The sequence below is a fragment of the Mirounga leonina genome, unplaced genomic scaffold (assembly GCF_011800145.1).
Source record: "Mirounga leonina isolate KUSES-001 unplaced genomic scaffold, KU_Mleo_1.0 Mir_166, whole genome shotgun sequence".
Lineage (NCBI taxonomy): Eukaryota > Metazoa > Chordata > Mammalia > Carnivora > Phocidae > Mirounga > Mirounga leonina.
This window is the reverse complement of record NW_023270418.1, coordinates 3,479,887-3,497,361: the sequence shown is the minus strand read 5'-3', so window position 1 is coordinate 3,497,361 and position 17,475 is coordinate 3,479,887.

Sequence of the window (17,475 nt, the reverse complement as noted above, 5' to 3'; positions counted from 1 at the left end):
ACATTATTCAAATCTAAGATATTGTCATTATTTGTTTCCCACTGTGAGATCTATACAATTTTTTTTCTATATTAAGGTGATCCAGATTATATGTGGAAGTTGCCTTTTTGCTGATAATAATAATAGCTCATCTTAATTGAGGGTTCTTTGAGTTATTCTTTTAATTTTCACAAAACCCTAGATCTAAGTATTATTACCTCCATTTTATGGTTGAGCAAACAAGCAAACCCAGTTTACGTAATTTGCTCAGTTGCATAGCAATAAAAAGAGCAGAATTAAGATTCGCCCAGCTTAAACCTTCCTCTCAAATGCTCTACTACTCTTTCTCCAGGTAAAATGCTGGGCTTTTGGGGGTTATAATCGGAAATTTGAAGCTTAAAAAACACTGTAGGTTGGAAGCAAATTATTTTCCCTTGGGTAGTTTTCAGTGTCTGCATTAATTTATAAGTGCAGAAACACCTTCTGTTCAGCTTCAGGAACCATTGTGAGTTTCCAGCCTTGCAGTGAGCTTTGCTAAACATTCTCCTCACTTTACAAATGGGGATTCAGAACCCAGTGAAGATCATGTGATGTCGGCCTATTGTCAGGTTCTCATAAGCAGCATTCACTTAAGAAACATTGGCTGACACACCACTTATCATCCGGGCCCTGATGTCTTTTTCATTTCAAAACCTCAACATGCGGCAGTGCTTTGGGAGAGAGGCAAACATTCATTATATTGCAACAGGTAACTATTGTATCATACTAAAAAGTTGGTAAATTTTTCACCTAGGAAACATTTTTATTCCCCAAGGTACAAATTTTTTGGGGGGGGGCATAGTTTTTAAAAACCTTATTGTGTATTAGTTCTGATAGAGGGAACTACACATACTGAAATAGCTAAAAGCCTAAAACTCAATTTGATTTTCTTTATAAATTCAAATAAATATTGGTTCCTAAAAACTTTACTATGACTAATGTGAGGCTCAAAAACTTGGTAACTACATTGTTGTGACATCATATTGGACAACTTGTTGGACATTTACTGATGAGTTGAGCAAACTGTAAATTGTTATGAAGTGTCAATTGTTACACAGAAGGCAGTATGCAGTTTTGCAGTATGCTAATAGAGGTTGAGCAAAAGATTCTATTGTTAAATATTTTGGGGAAACATTACCTTGAAAATATATGGGTCTCTTTGTTGGAAAAAAAAACAACAAAAAACTTTGATCCTTAATACATTGATGTGCATTGTAAATCTCCAATGGCATAAGATTCACAGTATTTTCTTTTTCTTTTTTTTAAAGATTTTATTTATTTATTTGAGAGAGAGAATGAGAGACAGAGAGCATGAGAGGGAGGAGGGTCAGAGGGCGAAGCAGACTCCCCGCCGAGCAGGGAGCCCGATATGGGACTCGATCCCGGGACTCCAGGATCATGACCTGAGCCGAAGGCAGTCGCCCAACCAACTGAGCCACCCAGGCGCCCATGATTCACAGTATTTTCTAAACCTACTTATTCATGGAAACTTATTTTTTGAAGTTTTCACATATGTGGTTTTCCAGTACATATGCATTGGAAAATACTTATCAGATGTCCCAAACTCGTATTTATGCTTTTATCAACTCCCCAGATAGAGCCTCTTCTGACAGTTGTCCGGAGCAAAAGCTCATAAGCTTCATTCATGCCTTATTTTCTTTCATCTCCCACATCAATTGATTGCCCATTCCCATACATTTTACCTCCTAGAAAACCCTTGGAATTGAACTCTCCATTCCATTCCCAGTGTTCATGCCCCCGCTTATGTCATCGTTGTATTTTGTCTCCATACCGGTGTAATAGCTTCCCAACTGAGCTCTCTGCTTTCCACATAACTTATAGTTAATGGACAGAACAATCTTGGGTTCTGTCAAGATTGTACAGATTGGGTTTGTACAAATTGGGTTTTGTAAATCAAGTCCTTACATGGTTCTTACAAGTCCCTACAGGTTCTCCATAGCGAACAATAAAAGTCATCCTCACTGGAATGGCTTTTAAAGTCTTCTGTGACCTGACCCAGGCTTATGCCTCTCAATTTTCCAATGCTTCAGCATACTGGGTCTCTTGTAGTTTCCCAAATATAAGGTGACTTTTGTCATGTATGTGTGCTTTTCCTGCTTAATCTGCTTGGAATACCCATCTGCCTCTCTATCTTACCCACTGACGAAATTATCACTCTGTAAGGCTGTGATTAAGCTCACACCTTTTACAAAAGCTTTCTGGCATCTCTAGGCACATTTATATATTTGGTCCTCTATTAGTATAGCATTTCTTAGCCTGGGGTTTATGGTGTATTTTCTGGGAAGAAGTCCACAGAGATGTGGTAGTCAGCTCTAAAGATGGTCCCAATGTTCCTTGTCTCCTGATACTCATGCCCTTTTGTAATTTTCTTCCAAATTTTACTAAGATCAGTCTACAGACCAATAGAATACTGCATAACTGATGGTATGTCACTTCTGATGCTAGGTTACAATAAGCATCATGGCTTTCTTTTCTGTATCTTTCATGGATCCCTTGTTCCAAGGAGAACCAAGTGCCATGTCATGCACAAGCCTATAGAAAGGCTCATGTGGCTGGGAATAGAGTTTTTCTGACACGGGCTATAGGTAACTCCTTGAGGCTTTCTTCCAATGGTCATGTAAAATGAGCCATATTGAAAGCAGATCCTCCAGCCCCAGTCAGACTTTCAGCTGACAGCAACTCCAACAGAAAGCTTGACTACAATGTCATGAGATACCCTTAAACCAGAACCATCCAGCTAAGCTACTTCCAAATTCCTGACCTTTAGTAATTGCATAAGATAATGTTTTAACCTGCTAAGTATTCAGGCAAATATTTATTATATAACAACAGATAACAGACCATTATGTTCTCAGAAGGGTCCATGACTCAAAAAGGAATAAGAATCCTGGCACGCAAAATGTTCATACTTCTATTAGCATTTATCTCTGTGTATCATTAATTGTTTGTTTGCCAGGTTCTCCTTACTGTAAGCCACCTCAAAACAACAAAATTATGTTCCTCATTATATCTTCAGTACCTACCACAGAGCTGGAAATAAAATAGGCAGGCTTTAAAAAGATTTTTCTAATTAAAGGAAAGTTCTTTTTATCTGGAACTTAAAGCAAATGATGGCTTATAGAAAAGATTCAAGTCACCGGAAGGCCCTCTTAGGGGCTTTAGAGCACATTTACCAAGAAGGCTTAGAGAATTCCAAGGTATCTGAACATTTGAAGTTCTCCTAGTAAAAGAAACATAGAAAAATGTGTAGATGGAAAATATTGGCATTAAAAGGGATGATGGCACTTTCTTTGTCTCTCAATATAATCTGGACCTATGCTTTCTGTGGTGTGAGAGTCAGGGAAAAAAACATCCCACAGTCATTTTGAGGTGATGGGGTTATCAATGAAAAAGAACATTATAAACTAGATACATCCTTAGCCTATTTTGTGTGTGTGTGTGTGTGTGTGTTTCAGGTGCGTGTGGCTGGGAGGCAACTAGAAAGTGTTATGTTCCTATAAAACTCAATGTCTGGCTGGAAGAAATTTTTATGGGGTCTATAAAAGGTACACAGGGCTTTTGCATGGAGTTAACCAAAGCATGTATTCATAAAAAAAAGGTTCTTCATAATTGTCCATAATCACTGATTAAGATATTTCATATCAATTCTACTTTATGATAAAAACAGATGTGCCTTATTATAAAGAATATTACTTCTTTGTTTTTTCCTGTTGTTTTGCAAGAGAAAGAACTCTCTTCTACAAAGATGACTGCGTGGGCGATCTAGCAAGTGCGACTGCGTACAGTATGCTCTGCACAAAGAAAATCTAGAAATTCCAGCTCATTCAAAAATACAAAACCAAAAGGAATTAGAAGAAAAGAATAGGTTTATCAGAAGAGAGATGCCTTAGGGCGCCTGAGTGGCTCAGTCGTTAAGCGTCTGCCTTCGGCTCAGGTCATGATCCCAGGGTCCTGGGATCGAGTCCCACATCGGGCTCCCTGCTCGGCGGGAAGCCTGCTTCTCCCTCTCCCACTCCCCCTGCTTGTGTTCCTGCTCTCGCTATCTCTCTCTCTGTCAAATAAATAAATAAAATCTTAAAAAAAAAAAAAAGAAGAAGAGAGATGCCTTAAAAGCACCTTTGTCCATTTATAGTTTTTATTCAACAGTTGAATCAAAGTTTACAATTTTGTTGGGAAAAATTGGCACTATCTGCTCATACTTTTGTTTTCTCATCACACTTCAGCTGCATGCAGGTTATTGACACTAGTCACGATCAGCAATAGTGAGTCAGCATTTTCAACATTTTGACATCTCTGGGGGTGGGTGGGGGTGTCGAGGAATGGGATAGCAAGATAAAAAGCAGCTTTTTAAAAATGTAAATGTTGTACTTCCAGGACACTACAACTTTAGTCAGGACTGAGATTTCTGAAAATCTTGCTATTATGTTATCTGAAAGAAATCTCCAAGACTTTGCTTTGTCCTCGGGGCATTTGTAATAGCATCCTTTCATCAGAAGTTTGCCCTGTGCAGGGCTACTTTGCTTTGCTGTTGTTTGTTTTGTTTTATTTTGTTTTGTTCTGTTTTGTCTTGTTTGAGAGGGGTGGGCAGATCTGTTTTGTCTTGTTTGAGAGTGGTGGGCAGAGGGAGAGGAAGAGAGAGAATCCCAAGCAGCCTTCACACTTAGCTTGGAGCCTGACTGGGGCTCCATCTCATGACCCTGAGATCATGACCTGAGCTGAAATCAAGAGTCAGATGCTCAACTGACTGAGCCACCCAGGTGCCCCTGTTTGTTTGTTTTAAAGATTTTATTTATATATTTGAGAGAGAGAGAGTGAGCTCAAGTATGGGGGAAGGGGCAGAGGCAGAAGGAGGAGAAACAGACTCCCCGCTGAGCATGGAGCCCCATGCGGGGCTCGATCCCAGGACCCTGAGATCGTGACCTGAGCTGAAGGCAGATGCTTAACCAACTGAGGCACCCAGGCGCCCCTGCTTGTTTGTTTTTAATTGAAAGTATGTGATTCGCAAAATCTTCTTACTGAGATGGACTTAAATTTTCAACAGGCCCTATACCCTTTCAACATCTCTACAAGATTCTATCCAAATTGTAATCTAGCTTACACCTAAACAGCTCTGGAGACAGAAACTCACTGCCTTCAAAACACTGAATCAGGAAGTTCTTCCTTATTTTAAACTACAATAGTTTTCTATAGCTTCTACCCAATGGAACTGTAGCATGCAAGTTCCCCTTCCAGAGGACAGGTTATCTGGAAATCTTTCACACTCCCCAAATCCACCTCACTTTCATCCCACCACTTCCATCTGCTCTTTAGATTAATATGGAACTTGTCTGGGTCCGCATTTCTTTTAGTCCATGAATGGGCTCCTCCTTCCTGATTCAAGACCTCAGTGCATGCCCATTCCCAGCCCCAAATGTTCCCTCGACCTTTACCAATTGTTAACTCACCCTCAGAGCTCAGTCCAACTATTCCTTCTTCAGAGAAGCAGTGTCATACATTACCCACAGAGTCCCCACTTATGCTCTATGTAGAGCATACTGTACATCTTCATTGCTTTTATCAGTAATTTTATATCTGTGCAACTGTCAGATAAATGTCTGTGTCCCCCAGTAGACTCTATGCTCTATAGGGCAGAGAACACGGGATCCCCAACACAGGCACAGTGCCTAGTACATAATAGGTGTTCAATAAATAGTTGTTGAATGAATGAATTAACGAAAGCATTCCTCATATGTCATGGACTTGATCATCTTAACAACCAAGGAGCTCTTCTCTTTAAGAGAAGAGAGTTTCCCAGGATTGTTTTGACCAGCAAACCATAGAATGGATCTGTTGCATTCCTTACTGAGATATTATGATTGTTTTAATGTGGCCCAAGATCTCTGTTTGGTAGCCACAATACCCTGCATCTCCCTATTGACCCATAGAAAGTCTTTTTCTACCAGTGGCGCTGTTATAGCTTCAGGTTTACCCCTCCCCCTATTTTTGTTTTTGTTTTTTTTAATCCCAGCCTAGGAACTGACACCAACCAGACTGTAACCAAAAGCATCAAGGGCCTTGTCTTGTGCATATGCGAAATGTTTGGATTGTTTAGGAGCAATAGGAAGCTAGTTTTGGTCCCTCCCTCCAGGGTTTGGTCAGAATATTAATTAGCTCCACTAGAATTCTAACTACTTAAAGGCAGGTCCTTAGCCCTATAGAAGGTTTAAATACTTGATAGGCTAACTGACAAGAGGTACAACCTAGTCTAAACTCAGGTTTCCAAGTTGGCCCAAACCAGGATTAGGAAAAAACACAACTTAGTGTCTAAAGGGGACATCAAGGCCCTACACTATTTTTGTACTAGATTTCTTACCTTGCTGGAAATAAATAAGATTCTAGATGGGAGACAAAAAAGGCACTGGAACCCAGCAGAATTGCTGGGGCCATAGAATTCCAGTTCAAACAAGGATGATCACCAGGGTGACCATATAAACTAACATTTGAGAGTGCAGGGGAGGGGGATTATTAAGAATAATATGAAGACAATGAGTGTCACAGGGGCTGTCTTTGGATCGACCAAGATGTATGGTCATCCTAGTGATGGGTTAATTCTCAGTCCCATCAGCTTCTGACACTGTTTAACTGTTCCCTGCTTTATTTTTCTCATCTTAAAAAAGAAAGTGGATCATATTTACCTTATGAATAGTGCTTAATACACCACTGACACAGTGTAGATGCTCAAATTTAGTTATTATTCGTCGCTCTCCTCTCCTGCTAATCTCCCTAATACTGACTCAGAAATTGAGAGATTGCTTCTGGAAAGGGAGTCAAAAAGGCCTCAGCAGACATAGCACTGTGCTGGTAGAGACAGAGAAAAGTAGGTCTACATGAGCAGAGATTTGTTTTAGCTTAGCTGTGTGTGGGCTGGGGTGCTGGCTTTCTGATTTCCATCAAAACATAGAACACAAGAAATTGCCTCTTGCCTACTCTAGTGCCGAGTACCAACCAGTGAGGGCAGTACTCCTTCCAGGGAGGTGTTTTTAACAACTAACACTAGAGGTCTAAAGCAATTAATGGAGCAGCTGTTTGATTTCTGAGCCAAGTACTCAGGAAAACCTGTATACGAGGAGAAAAGAAGGCATGATTGGTCTTAGATTTAGAAGTCCAGGCCCCATCCCAATGGAATACTCCCAGGCAATAACACTCAATTCTCCCAAACTCACACTTCATTTTCTTGCTCTATTGTTCTTCATTCTCTCTGAATATTTTTCCAAACATTAGAATCTTGAAGGCAAGTTTCCAAGGAAGGGAAAGAAAACACAAAACACAGAAGAAAAGAAAATGAACAATGGCTGATTCTTTTTATTTTTATTTTTTTAAGTTTTCAGGTAATTTGTCAACTTCAAAATATAGTTACATGCTAAGGATACAGAAATCAGATCAAATAGAAGCCAACCAGCACAAAATTAGCATCTTCTTGGGAAGTCATTTACATCTTCCTGGACTCACTTCCAGTTCCTCCTCCTCATTATTCATAAGATGGAGCTGGTACTAGGGCCCTGTGGGGTGGAGAGTGTTAGTAATAAAGAAAGCTAAATTCACATTCACAGCTCCTCTAGACGAAAGTGGAGGGGTTTCCGCCTCAGCCTTGGGGAGGTGGGAGAGGAGAGAAAACACTGTAAAACTGTCTCACCACTTTCTCTTCTCTGTCTCTTGTGGTGAGAAGGATGACATGGTGATGAAAAGTTGACTCTTGAGCTAGACTGCTGGGCTCCAATCTCTGCTCTACCCTATTAGCTGTGTGACCTGGAACATATTATTTCACCTCTTTATGCCTCATTTTTCTTATCTGTAAAGTGAAAGTAAGTCAACCTCATGGGATTTTTTTGAGGCCTAAATGACTTAGTACATGTAAAGTTTTTAGGGTCTGGGCCAGAATAAGTATTCTATGAGTGTGGTCTATGATGATGATGATGATAATGATGATGATGATGGAAATCCTCTTGTCTCCCCTTATCTTCACTTCAGGTGCATCAAGAACCCATATCCTTTCTTATAGGATTCAATGTGTCCTACCATTGATTCATCCACTCAATAAGCAAACTCATCATGCTTTATTATCTCTCTGTGCCTACTGCCTAGCATAGTGTCTAGGACATAGCATTTCTTAAATGTTTATTGAACTGAACTATTGTACATCCTTATGTACAATATAGAACAATGCACACTTGGGATCCCATTTTGGCAAGATCTTAAGTTTACTTAAGATATATAAATGAAAAAAGAAATCTCAATACAATACATACTCTAACTACATGAAATGCACTGTGACATTTTTATTTTACCAAATTGATTTCTGTTATGTCTTGTTCTAGTCTCATGGAGTTGATTTTATCACCACAATAGGCAGTTCTTAGGCACTCTCCCCAGTTGCTGCTATTCGTATTTGCATATATTGAGTTTCATGGTCCTCATCTGTGGAAATGCAGAGCTTGATCAACGCTCAAATATTTGTTTCAGAAAGACATTGACTTTTCCAGTGAGCTAGAGGGCAAAAAGTCTAATAGTGGCTAAGTAACAGGGGAGATTTAGATCCCTAAAAAATAGTCTAGCATGGTAGAAGTACTCTAGCTTAATGAGCTGCATGAAACCAGTGACTATTACTTGAACTTTCCTAAAAAAAATTTAAAAAAAGAAAAGAGAAAGGAAAATAGTAAAACAGAACAAATGAGAGAGAGAGAGAGGAGTAAAACTCATAGAGAACCTGAATGACCTTCATTTAAGAATTCAATTCTCAGTCTCCACCCAAAATAACCTTGGGTAGAGTCATTACCTTTCTAAAATCATAAAATTGAGTGTTAACTAACCTCAAAAGTTGGTGCCTTTTACAAGGTTGTATTTAAGTTCTGTATGGGTAGCTCTCATACTGATTTCACCCCTCTAAACAAAGATTTTATCCACAGACTTGGCAAATAGGGATCTGGAGCCCCACACAGTTACATCATTGTGTCAGAGGCCTTCCTCGGGTTAGGGTTGGAGGGTAGGTGTTGAGAGGGGGGTAGATAAAGGCGAGGGTGAGCAACTGTAACAAAAGAGGACTTTGAACTTGCTGATCTAATCTGGATTATATGAAGATGGGGAAATTCATTAATAGGTAGGGCACATCAGAACGAACCATTCATCCATAAAATCCAAACATATGCTAAGAGCTTGCCTTTCCATCTGTACCTCATGGATTTGGTTTTAATATGGTACTCTGTTTTGAAGGATTTGCTCAAATCAGCAGTTCAAAAATGATTCACAAGGGAAAAGCTTGGATGAAGAGTTCCTGTTCATGTTTTATTAATGGAATTTGCCAACACTCTCATAAAAAGGAAAAAGCCCCCCAAGATAAAATAGCCTCTTATTTCTCAGATTGCTTTTATGATTGTTATTTTGGATTGTATTTTAGGCTGCTTGAGTTTTTTTTTTTAATTCTGAACACAATCTTAATAGAATTCAATTTTTGTCTGCTGACTAAACTCTACCAAGAGGCATCATCTGGTGGTTGTCCCCTGTGCCTCTAATTGCTTAATTAACATTCAAATCCAAGGTTTTAGGAAAGGGTTGTATTATTATAAGTTCTGAGATCGTTAATTGCTGCCATGACACCTTTGAAGCTGTCATATAGCATCTATAAAGAGATTCGTGGGAGATGGGTCTAGCTTGAGATAAAATGAAAAATCACAGGGTTTTAAAAACTACGTGAATAACTCACAGATTAGTATTCTTTTAGAAAAAGAATGCTTAACCATGAAATTTATAAATCAATGTTGTTTATTCAATCTGATAAATGAATAGCTTTCTAAAAATATCTATGGATTTTAAAATTATTTTATGTTCTTTTCAAGCAATATTTACATCAAATGGTTAGGTGCCAGTATATTTCATTTTATTTATGAATTTCAGAGAATTTCATAAATAACTGGTCCACTTGACAGAAATACTGCACAAGAGGACTCAGTGAGGCGTATGTAGAATAGATGCCCCATAACCAAGGACAACTTTTTTGATCTGGGTATGTAAAATATTTTGTCTGGAAAATATTACCCCTCTAAAAATAACTACAGTTGCCTCTACCTCCTATAGAAATAATTTAATTTGTAACATAATCTTTTAAATTTTACAATTGGAAAACAGAGGCAACAACTTATGGAATTGTTTACACAAACTCAAATCAGAAAAAAAGTGTTTTATTGGAAAAATACAAATCAATAAAGGAGAACTCAAGACTACAATGGATAGATGAATAAAGAGCACACATAGATAATTCAAAAAGGTGACAATACTAAACAAGAATGTGTAAACACCTTTAATAAACAAATAGTCAAAAACTGCAATTTGAGGGGCACCTGGGTGGCTCAGTTGGTTAAGCATCTGCCTTAGGCTCAGGTCATGATACTGGGGTCCTGGGATCCAGCCCCACTTTGCAGGGCTCCCCACTCAGCAGGGGGTCTGTTTCTCCCTGTGCCTCAGCTCCTTCTCCTACTCATGTGCTCCCTCTCTTGCATGTGTGCTCTCTCTCACTCTCAAATAAATAAATAAATAAATAAATAAATAAATAAATAGATAGATAGATAAAATCTTTAAAAAACTGCAAATTGAAAAACAAAGCAAGGTACTTTACATCCATTAACTTAACAAAGAATAGTAATATTTAATGCCACAAAATTGTGGGAAACCTGTACATTCACCACTGGTCATAGAATAAATTGATATAACATATTTAAAAAATAATCAATATCAATCAAGACTGTAAAATATTTTATATAATTAAGCTGGCTAACTAATCTTGTGCTACTTTTTCCGATGAAATTTTTCAAAGGAAGTATAATACATAGAAATATGCTTATTTTGGTATTATCCATTAGTACAAAGAAGTTGGAGACAACATTAGCATCTAAAACCAGGGGAAAGTCACTCAGTGGGTTTGTCAGCCAAAAAGGAAAATAATTATTAACAACTTTGATAATATTATTTATAATGTAATATTAGGTGAAGAGTGGGATATGAAATTACATTTATGCCAATATAAGAAACTATGCATGACGAAAAAGCACAGAAATAGAGAAATAGTTGCTGTGTTGGAATAGTAGAATTGTGGGTGGTATCAAAGAGAAAACATACTACTGGAGAAGGAAATAGATCAAGGTGGGGCTGGTGTTTGCTAGCTGTGCTATCTTATAAAATTGTAACTTCTCTGAGTCTCATTTTTCTCTATTGCAAAATGAGGTTACCCATACTTCCTAAGCTGTCAGTGTTGAATGGCATGATACATATACAGTGTTTAATGGATTCTCCAAAACCAAAAACTATTATCACATTATTCATGGTACCAAACAATCTTGGCAGTCTTGGTACCAAACAATATGTAAACATCTAATAAGAATATTTGTGAATCATTAAAGGAGCTTCTTCTTTACTTTAAACACTTTGGTTAGATACCATCATAAATGCAGTCGTATCAAAAGTTCTGGTGATGACCCAAAATGGAAATACACACACACACACACACACAATCCTGTTTGATCCTGAGAAGTAGTTATTAATATATCCCTTTCTGTGTCAGGCTGAGAAACTCAGCGAAGGTATAACCACTAGCAACAATTATGACTGAACAATTACTGAATGCTTATGACATGCTATGAACTACCTAATCACTTTATAGTCATTAAGTCACATAAAACTCAGAATAACTCCATGATATAAATATTACTTTTATTCTAACTTCAGAAGAGAAATGGAGACAAACAGAAGGTAAGCACTTTCCCTCAGGTTTTGCCACCCTAGTCACTTACCAGAGCCAGAGTTTAAATCAAGCCATTTATTCCATGAACCCAGAGAGCTGACATTCAAAAAGGAATCTGAATCATAGCACATTTTTGATAGCTACAAATACAGTGCCTTTTTTTTTTTTGCATAAAAGGCAATTTAAAAAGTGGGTTGTTTATGAATGACCAAGAAAGATATTTGTTCCTTAAGGTTTCTTTCTGCTTGGGATGCAGAGTTTTTAAGAAGATGCTTCATTACCTTGAAGGAAGTTACAAGCATCTTCCAGGTGAAATGACTTCCACTGGTTTATCAGAAAGATCACCCAATTTTGTAATGATTAATTATGGAATTTAAAACCAAAAATTTAAAAAGTAGGAATAAATTGGCGAGTGTAAGATCTCTGCTACCATGTCTGCAAGAAGACAGATGTTAAGCAAATAAACATTAGGTGAGAAGGTGATAGTTCTCTGACCAAAACCAAAACTCTGTAAACTCACAGAGGTCCTTAACATCTTTTGGGGCACTGGTGCTGTTAAACGTTGTTGAAAGCTATGGAATTTTTCACAAGAAAAATGAGCATTTGTACCTCATTCACAATTTTATATATAATTTCAAAGGATTGGCAGTCCCTGCTCAGAACCCCTCTGGAGGGGCCCTTGTATCCCAGGATCAGAACCACAGGCAGAAGGATGACTGATGCTGGGTGGTGATAATTTAGATAGATTGCTTATCACAGGGAAGGCCTCTGATAAAATAGTATTTTAGCAGAAAACTGAAGAAGGTAAGAGAGGGAGCTGTGTGAATATTGAGGGAAAAGTTTCCCAGGGAAAGGGAATGGCAAGTGCAAATACCTTGGAGTGGGAGCTTGTATGGTTTTTGTTGACAATCACATTCATGGTAATAACATCAATCATTACTAAATAAGCTTTTGCTAGCATCTCCTGAGTGCTAGGCCCCAGCTGAGCATATATTTAAAATAGTCTTTCCTCTTGATGAGCTCAAAATATAGACTTGAAATCCTTCACTTGCACTCTTTCTGCTAACATCCCGTCAGTCAAGGCCAAGTCCGAGGGCAGGGATTTGCACCTTTTCTTCAGTGGGAGAACACTACAAAGATGCATGGATAAAGGGAGGGTAGACAATTGGGACTTGGCAATTGAGAATTTGCAATCTATTGACAATTCATCATAATAAAATATAGTCTAGTGGGCCTCGAAGCATGGCATACATTTTTATTTTATTTTATTTATTTATTTGACAGAGAGAGATACAGCAAGAGAGAGAACACAAGCAGGGGGAGTGGGAGAAGGAGAAGCAGGCTTCCCGCAGAGCAGGGAGTCCGATGTGGGGCTTGATCCCAGGACTCTGGGATCATGACCTGAGCCGAAGGCAGACGCTTAAGGACTGAGCCACCCAGGCACCCTGCATGGTATACATTTTAATGGTGGTATGAGAAGTGATTTTTTATTGTGTTTGAAACAAAAAACAGTGTTTTTTATGTTACTAGTATATATTTGTTTTCATGTGTTGAATAATACCACAGGTGCTTGGATTTTTTTATTTGATTTTAAAAGTATTATTGAATAAGGGACATTGAATTAAGTAAAAATAGTGAGTCAATATAATGTAAATTATATAGTTAGTAATGGTATAAGTGGTGGAGAAGGAAGGGAAGTATCATCCAGATGGAGAAAGCAGCATGGACAATGGTCCAAAGGGGTAAAAGTACGTGAAATGGAATATAATAATATATCTCATTGATGGGATACTCAGTGGGCTCCACCCTAGGCTAGACTCCTGCACAGTATCTCTACTCCCCTGGGTGATTAGAGAACTTCAACTCTTGCCCTGGTACCATAGGCAAAGGGTAGCACACAATAGGCCCATAGCAGATATCTGTTGGCTGACAGAATTACTCATAAACTCATTCAGAGAATTTATAGAATATCTTAATCCAAACCCAAGTGTCGCAAAATCAAGTCTCATTTTCAGTACTCTTACTCCTTGGAAGGAACAATTTTACCTTTTTTAGGGCTGCCCCAATTTGCTTTTCCTGGTGAGCTCTCTGATTTCCAAATGACTAACTTCCCCCAGGGCTATGAGAGTTGAATGTACACAGACAAAACAAGCCCAGATTCACAGTCTGAGAGAAATATTTATAAACTAAGATACGGGGAACCATATTCGGAAAAATAAATGGAAACTCTTCCCTTAAGCCTAAGCCTGAGGAACAGCTACCATCTGCCTCTCTTGGCCCAAGAGTCTGTGTTTGAATCATGCTGCTGATTTCCCTAAGAAAAACCAGTCAAAACAAGGTTTTCAAGGCAACTGCTCTTTTAAGTAGAGCTTTATTTAGTGTGGCTCTGATATATATATTGTATGCATTAGAGTTCCAAAACTGTTCCCTCTCTAGCATTCACCATAGGAGTAAATAGTATCACCAGTCATTGGACTTGACTCTTCTTTATGTCGCACTCCACGTTCAATCCATCAGGAAATACTGTAACTCAATGTACAAGTTATATCTGAAATCCTATCCCTTTTCATCTCTACTGTTGCACCTTTTTTTCCAAGCCACCTTCGTCACTCACCCACACTGGAGTTAGAGCTACCCTACAAACTCCCTCTTTCCATCCTTGCCTCATAATTTATTTTCTACATTGCAGCCATGGGAGTCCTAAAATGAAGATGGGATCATGTCACTCCTTCCCAAAACTCTTCAATGACTTCCACTATGGTTAGTTTGAGGATCAATGTCTCACTATGACTCAAATAAACAGAATGATGGGCTGTGTCAACCCACTGAAAGAGCTCCCAATGGCTACACCTGGGACAAGATGAGCAACAGATAAATAATGTGGTATTGGATTACAACCTGAAGTACAAAATCAGTATCCATGAGTCCACACTGGTATAAATACATGATTGATCGAATGAATGAATGAATAATAAATAGAGAAGAATAGACAAATCTGTGCAGAGGGATTTCAAATAGGTTATGTAGATTTTTTTAAAAGGTTTCATTTATTTATTTGAGAGACAGAGAGAGAGATTCAGAGAACGAGTGGGAGGAGGGGCAGAGGGAGAAGCAGACTCCCTATGGAGCAAGGACCCCAACTCAGGACCCGATCCCAAGACTCTGGGACCATGAGCTGAGCTGAAGGCAGACACTTAACTGACTGAACCACCTGGGCACCCTAGGTTATGTAGATATTATCCCCTCAAGGAGATGGAGCATATCTCCCCACCCCTTTAAGTGTAAGATACTAATATAGATGCCCTTCTAAAGAAGAGTACTGTATGAAAACGGGGGTGGGGGAGAATAGCTATGGAAACTTGGCAAAACTACCTTGGTCAGGTGAAAGGTTAACAAAATCAGTGATAAGTTGTGTTAATAACATGTACCCCTGATATGATAGGATGAGAGAGGCACTTTACTTCTGTGGTTTTCCACTCAAGAATCCATAACCCCAGTCTACACAAAGCAAATCCAGATTGAGGGACATTCTATAAAATATGTGACCAGTTCTTCCCTAAATTCTTAATGTCATCAAAAACAGAGAAAGTCTAAGAAACGGTCATGGTCCAAGAGGACCCCAAGGAGACACAATATCTAAATGTAATGTAGTATCTTGAATAAGATTCTGAGACAGAAGAAATGATTGTTATGTAAAAAGTAAGGAAATCTGAATAAAGTGTGGACTCTAGTTAGTAATAATATATTAATATTGGTATATTAGTTATGACCAACATACACCCTAATGTAAGATGTTAATAGTAGGGGAAACGAGGCGTGGGGTATATGGGAAACTATTCATACTATCTTTCCATCTTTTCTATAATTCTAAAGCTCTTGTAAAAAAATTATTTAAAAAGGTTTTCCATAGACTGCAAGACATTGCACAATGTGACCCCCTGGCTACCTCTTTATAGCTTATCTCCTTATGGTGTCTCTTTTGCTAACTCACTTCAGCTACAATGACATTCTTGATATTCCTTGAGTCCATACAAGCTGGGCTGATGCTCTGTTTCCTTTGCCTCAGATGCTCCTCCCCTAAATATTCACATAGCTAACTTTCTTGCTTCACTTAGGTCTTGCTTTAAATGTCACCTCTGTAGAGAGTTTTTACCTGGCCTCCTTTTGTTAAATTGCGTCTTCTGTCATTCTCTCTCCTGCTTTATTTTTCTTCACCACACTGAATTTGTTATGTTTATATATTACATGTGATTTGTTTATTCACTGTTGTTTTCTCTCACTAAAATACAAGTTCCATGAAGGCAGAGGTGTGTGTGTTTTGCTCACATTATATTTATTTCCTGTGCCAAAAAAAGTGCCTGGCACATAATAGATGAGCCACAAAATAGTTGTTAAATAAGTGAATGAATGAATTCAAATGTTTCCTCTAAGGCTGTATCATATGTGATATTTCCAAAAGCCAATAGCTCTTAGAGCCCTATTATCTCTACCAAACACTTCACAGCTTTTGTTTCATTGGAGTCTGTGTATTATGGTTCTACTTGATAAATAAGATACCTGGGACCTACGGATGACCCATTACTTGTTTCAGGCCACGCGGTGAGTTAATTATAGAGCATCCATGTCAGTTCTCTAGATTTCTAAACCTAGGGTCTTTCTACTGGACAACATAGAGGTGGGTGTTGTGCTCCTTTCACCCTCGATAATGCACACACCCAACATATACTTTTCAATTTAGTAAGGTAATTTGGACACTGCATTGTCTGAGTGAATTTTTCCTTCCCCCTAGGGTATCCCAAGTGAGAAGATTAAGCTGGTCCCTTAGAAGGAAAGAAATCAGTGTGAAATCAACTCTTCTTGGCATGGGCACCTGGTTCTCAAAGGGTAACAGCACTGAAGAGGTCCAAACTCCCTGCTATCTAGCTTTTGGGACTGAGCTGGGGACTTCAGAGGATGCAGTCTTATGAATACAATCCATCATTATAATGAGTCTCTAAAACAGCAGGTCAGGATGTTCATAAATTTGTTCACTCATCAGATATTTCCAAATGCCCATTATGCACCAGGCACTGCGCAGGGTGTTGCGGGAAGTGGCAGGGATGATCAGGCACAGCTGAGTCTCCCAGAAATTTACAGTCTGTGGAGATACAAATCATTGGAAAAAGGGATTAACAGCAGCAAGGAAATAAAATAAGAGGCACCCGAAGGAGGTTTTTGTGAGCCAAGGAATGAATAATCAGAGATCGGGGAGTTGGAGTTGATTACAGAGAGGAAAAGCCAGAGGCATGATGGGGAGATAGGAAGAAACTACAAAATCATCTAAAATGAACATTTTTCAATGTGTGTGCAAATGTATAATTTACATTTATGACCACTGTTGTCTTATTTGCATGCACATACTCTAGTCCCTGGCAACTTTTTATTGAAAAATACTTCTTACTCTCTCTATGGGAAGATAACAATGAACTCCACTCCTGTCAAAAATAAAATGATCACAAAATATAGGGTACCTTCAGAAATACACATTGTGTTTCTATTTAAACGGAGGTATTCCACTATTAAAGCCATGTAGTTTTTCTCCTCCAGGTATTTTCTGGATGGGGAGGAGCCAGGTTCATGTGTGAATTCTAGCTTTTACATGAAACATTACCATAATCATGTTTTGAAAC